The sequence below is a fragment of the Lepisma saccharinum genome, chromosome 5 (assembly GCF_977018435.1).
Source record: "Lepisma saccharinum chromosome 5, izLepSacc3.1, whole genome shotgun sequence".
NCBI lineage: Eukaryota > Metazoa > Arthropoda > Insecta > Zygentoma > Lepismatidae > Lepisma > Lepisma saccharinum.
The window spans coordinates 33,313,561-33,319,560 of NC_139233.1; positions in this window are offsets into that span (position 1 = coordinate 33,313,561).

The following is a 6,000-nucleotide window of genomic DNA, read 5'->3' on the forward strand; positions in this document are numbered from 1 at the left end:
GGCAGAGTAGAGTAAACAAGAATTTTATGAGGCACAATCACTTTTAAATTTGACCCAGCCTGTACTAAATCTTTGTACAGTGACCTCCACTTACCCATCATTGCTTCTTTTCTCCCCCCCCCCCCCAATCTTCAAGATGTTTTTCAACGGCTTTTGAAACTGCACAGTAAGTGTCAAAAATATCATTCTCATTAAATTCCAATGAATTTGAAATATGTTTTGCTTGTTGATGGATATATGAAAATTACTCTTGAAATTGTTCATAGGAAATTCTTGAGTCAAGGAGTAAATACCTCAGTTTCTTGACATTTTGAAAAAAACGAAGTGACCATGTTTCTAAGTATTTTACCACTTCACAATACGATACGGTAAAACCTATTTGAAACAGAGTATGCATATTCCTCCTTCATACTCCCTTCTTTTACAAGTTTCATTAGTAAATTTTTTGCTGAGAATGGGGAAAAGTTCTGTTCTATTCTGTAGGAGTTGAAATATTGAACAGAAACTTCAATTACTGTTATATCACACCTTTCAAATTTTAAAATAGTATCATTAAACAGGAGTAGCTGTGCATGCAGAAAATATAGCCATAGTTCATTTGTATCATCTTGAAAAAAAATGACTATAGCAATTGGGGTATTTTCCTCACTCAAAAAATAGGCCTTTATCGCTTCATACTGACGTATAATTAAAGTAAATAGAGGAATCTTATCTTTGAGTGGTATAAAAGACCCTCATAATGGCACCCAATAAATTCACAGAATTTTTTCAAATTTTCTGTTCTCACAGTAAAAATACTAAAATGATTGTATATTTTGAAAACCAAGTTCTCAACATCTATGGGTATTATTTTCGCACATGGTACAGAAATTGCATTATGTAGAATATGAGCTCCACAACCAATAGGCAAAATATTTTTTTCTAATCTGCACTCTAACTGTGCACATTTTTATTTCCTGATGTTGTCTTGTTTATACTACCAAAATTTAATTTTGCATTATGTGCTACAAATCCAACAACCTTAGTTTCCAAACCATATTGACTTACTGTATCCATCAATACACTTGAAGAAACTATCCAACTTACGTGTCTCAGAAACCGATGAACATTCTGTGTGTGACTTCGATTTTATATGTTGTTCAATATCATATTTACCTTTGTTTTTATGGAAAAGAGTATATTTGGGGATTTTTGCAAATTGAAAAGAGTATAGAGTATATGAACCTCTAAAAGAGTATAATACTCTTAAAAAGAGTATGTCTGGTCACCCTATTATTATAGTAGGTTAGACGCATTTCGACCAAAAATTGGAAAAACTAGAAAATTTCTCACTCAATATTTTCCATTAAAAATCTTCCATTTGGCCAATCATAATTCACCAAACTTGCTACAAAAATTGAATCACTATTTTTAGGAATAGGTCTATAAGGTGTGAAAATATTTTTTTTATAAGTAGGAGGACGTTCAACACCTAACGAACCTTTAAGCTTCATTTTCATAGACGTGCGCACAGGGAGGCAAGGGTGGCCGACTGTCCCACACTAATCCTTTACTTAGAAATGCAATATAATCTTATTGCAGTTATAATATTATACTCTAAAAGAATGTTACCTATTTTTAAGCCGATACATGTCCAAGCAACTACGGGAGAGGGAGTTGCTTGTATTACTTTGTATATAATTGAACTATTCCACTCCTTTTTGTAGGAAATTTCTTGTTATTAACACTCACTCATACTTTATTCGTTAGCTGTGAGTTGTGATCTGTGTTGCTTAATGTGGCTGGCGAATAAATGGCTCATACTTGGAAATTAATAAATTATGTGTAGTTGTTTTGAATCTGAACCTGAGAGATTAATTTAAAGTCACATATAATTTAAACAGTGTGATCTTCTTTTTAATAATGCAATACATATATAGCTTAATTCCAAGTAGTCCAACAAGACATATTATCTTCGAAAGCATCTTAAGAGATGCAGGATAGAAACTAATTCCTTTAAAGATCCTATCTGTAACAAGATGGGCTTGCTGTGCGAATGCTATGACAGTCATAAATTCTTTCCGTAAATATTTGACATAGGAAATAGTCTCAAATACAAAAGTAACTGAAGTGAAGGCAATAGAAGAGGACTGCTTTCGCAAATGAGAATGGCGGAAGCAAGGGTAGCATTGACCGTCTAAAAGTTTCCGGTTTATTAAAATTTACAAGTCAATGGTACTTTTATTGACCTCTTCGGACCAGAGGAGCAATTTTTATGATTTCACAAATGTGACAGTTGTTTCACAAAAAAAAATAATCTTGGACGCTATTTTTATGGCCTAGAAAACTTTTTAATCCTCCCCAAAAAAGTTAAGCGGCAAGTTCGATTGTGACCCCCTACAGTTAGATTGCAAGTTACGCCCATGAACTTGGATAGAGAAATTCCTCGTGAAACAAAAAAAAAAAAGATAATACGTGGCAAAATGATGTCTAAAAGTGGAGGCGATTGGTTTCCAAAACTGTGGGGGGGGGGGGACAAGGACAGTTTACTTTCCCTTGGTACATAAGGTTTAGCATAGTGCGAAAGATAATGTGGCAAAATGTATGGGGGGTGGAACTGCCCCCCCCCACGCCCCCATAATCCGCCACTAGTTAAATGTGAAAGAACATTTTTCTACTTTGCAGCAAATCATGGGTTACCTTCGTAATGGGATTGGTAACTGGAGGTTGAGTGCTGTATTTATCCACTCAAATGTAACAGTTATTTAACAAAATAGTCCTGGATATTATTTTTATGGGATGGAAAAACTTTTTGATTATCGATTAGTGCAGTGGCGGCGATTATGTTGGCATGGAGTGCAGATGCCGCCCACACTTTTTGCCGCTTTTGCCCCCGCATTATGCTAAACCGTATGTACGAGTAGAAAGTATATTGTTCTTGCCCCCCCCCCCCCCCCCAAGTTTTGGAACCCAATCGCCTCCACTGCATTTAACTGTTGATGAATAACACAAAGCTTATAAAGTTCGTTAAAGACAATTTCGAACGTTTCAACCATTGCAGGCAGTTGCTGAAGGGTTCTTATTTCTAATTCCCTTCCATATCACAACAGTAGTGAGCGGCGGAAGACTGTAGCTTTCCATAGTTCATAAATTCGGAACTTTCTGAATTGAAACGGCCAAATCCAATTAACACATCACTTACTGTCCTTCGTAAAGCTTTCCTTTAATTTAGAAATTAATAAATCATAATTTTAATATTCTCTTCACATGTAGCTCTTCTGCTTTCACATGCTGGAATCGAAATGGGCTACCATGACAGTGCACAAATTATTTTCTAACCTCAGAAATGAGGTTAATATACATCCAACCAACTAAATACTGCAATACGGTGCAAAAATCAGCACGCTTGGGGAATGTAGGCATACTCCTAAGACTCCGAAGAGCATTAACTTGCCCAAGCGTGCTGACTTTTGCACAAATTGCAGTATTTTATAGTGGAATTCGAGTCACTTAATGAAATGTACCCCCACCAGGGATCGAACTCGGGATCACTTGGTTACAAGGCAGCAGTCTTATTGCCAGACTACCTGGGTCTGGAACTCAATTTTAATATTTCTAATTCATAGTTTGTTAACTTCATGCACAATCTACATTTGGGACAAAAATTTCTAGCAACCCTTCTGGTGTGATGTTTTTGCCGTCGATGTTTTTGGCGTCGATGTTTTTGCCGTCGATGTTTTTGCCGTCGATGTTTTGGGCGTCGATGTTTTTGGCGTCGATGTTTTTGCCGTCGATGTTTTTGTCGTCGATGTTTTTGGCGTCGATGTTTTTGCCGTCGATGTTTTTGGCGTCGATGTTTTTGCCGTCGATGTTTTTGGCGTCGATGTTTTTTCCGTCGATGTTTTTGGTGTCGATGTTTTTGCTGTCGATGTTTTTGGTGTCGATGTTTTTGCCGTCGATGTTTTTGGTGTCGATGTTGTTGCCGTCGATGTTTTTGCCGTCGATGTTTTTACCGTCGATGTTTTTGTCGTCGATGTTTTTGGTGTCGATGATTTTGTCGTCGATGTTTTGTGCTGTCGATGTTTTGTACTGTCGATGTTTTGCACTGTCGATGTTTTGTGCTGTCGATGTTTTGCACTGTCGATGTTTTGTGCTGTCGATGTTTTGTACTGTCGATGAAATGTAGGCGATGTTTTTGTTGTCGATGTTTTTGCGTCGATGTTTTGACGTATAACCTGCCCTTCCCCCCACCCCTCAAAGCCGCCGCTTATGTGACAAGAGATGGTGAGGAGACAGGGGAGGCATCTTCAAGTTTCTTTTTTTGGATCTTTTAAAGAACAGAGAGAAATATGATCCTCTTCCCGTGGTATATCAATGAAGCCGGTTCGAAGTGTTGCGCCATCTTTAGCCAATTACATAGGATTCGGCATGTAATTTTACCTGTTCATATTATAAATACTTGCGTTTAAGTTTTATTGTTATTTGGTTATGCTACCACAGCATGTCAGCCTACTAGGTGACCACGTGCGTTATGTAGTCAACTTTCGAAGTTCCCGGGTTCGAGTCGCGTCCTGGGTATGGCTGTTGTTTGCGAGTATATCTTCATCAATTTCAACCAATCGTCACTTATCCTCATTTACTCATTTAGTTAAGTAAATTTCCCAGACAGAAGAAGCCACTTTAAAGAGGAAAATAACAATACTAAAACATCAGACCAAATAGGATTAATGAAAAAACAAACAACAATACAGTACCAAGATAAAACATAGCTCGTATCACAATACTTACGGACAAATGTATCTGTAGATTTGTAAATCGGTTTTCTGCCACTTTGATCTAATGGGTAAGATGCGGATGAATGGTCATGCGATTAAATTGATGGAAGGACAATAACAAACACACAAGAACAGGACACAATACAAGCGCCACGGATGAAAATACTGGCTGTGAGTCGAGACGCCAGAGCCTCGTTAGTCTAAAAAATGCAGTCCAGGGTGTAGAGGAGAAGGTCTAAATATGGGCGAAGGTTTAAATATGGGCGAAGGTTTAAATATGGGTTTTGGAGTTATCAGCGCTCCCGGGTGCTGCAGCCTGGCAGAGGCTATTGGAACTGGTTATCTGTCAAGAACAAAGGTTGCGGCGCCAATTCGCAAGAGAAAGTGGTGGTTAGTTTCGGCCCTGGACGCTGTTATAGAATTGCGACCTCCGAAAACTTTTTGCAGGTATGTTTTAACTCGTCGTTTTCTGAATTCTCATCTGCTTTGTATGAGTTATGATATTAGCGGTACATGAAACAAATGTTGGCTTTTATAATGCCATGATTTGTTTGTGAAATATGTACCACAGAGAGCGAAAATAAATTGAAGCAGAGAAATAGCGTGATGGTCTAAACATGGGCTATGACATTAGGTCTAATGCTGAGATCACATTTTCAACAAATATTTGGATGTTTTTCTTAATTTCGATTTTTCCCATTCCGCGTGATTTTCAAAACAACAGATTATTCATAAATATGAATTTGATAATGTTTTAGCGATAAATGACTGTCTTTTTTGTTTTAATTGCTTTTTGTGATATTTCCACTAGTAGCCAAAATTTAGACCACAATTTTGAAATACATCATTTTACCATTTTTTGGAAATTGCTTTTTTTAAAAAAAAAAAAAAAAAAGGAGACCTATTCTTTAACATGCTATTACATTTAAGTATATATTTCATAGATATGCATTTTAAAGGCAGGTGCTTGGTATATTAATTTTTTTCCTCCGAAAATGACAAAATAAAAAGGGGGCGGGCCCATATTTAGACCTTTTCCTCTACTGGCTTGGGGAGAGGTTTACGTTTGGGTGTCTTCACCCCTTACGCCCCAATAAAAAATGAGTACAGCTGCATTTGATTTGAGATGGCATCCCATCTTGACGGTTTTCTGGCTTTCGAGACCAAGTATGCTAATGTTGCTTTCAAGCTTCCCAAATTATCTGGACGATACTGGATGAACATTGAAATTTTTTGGGTCAAACAC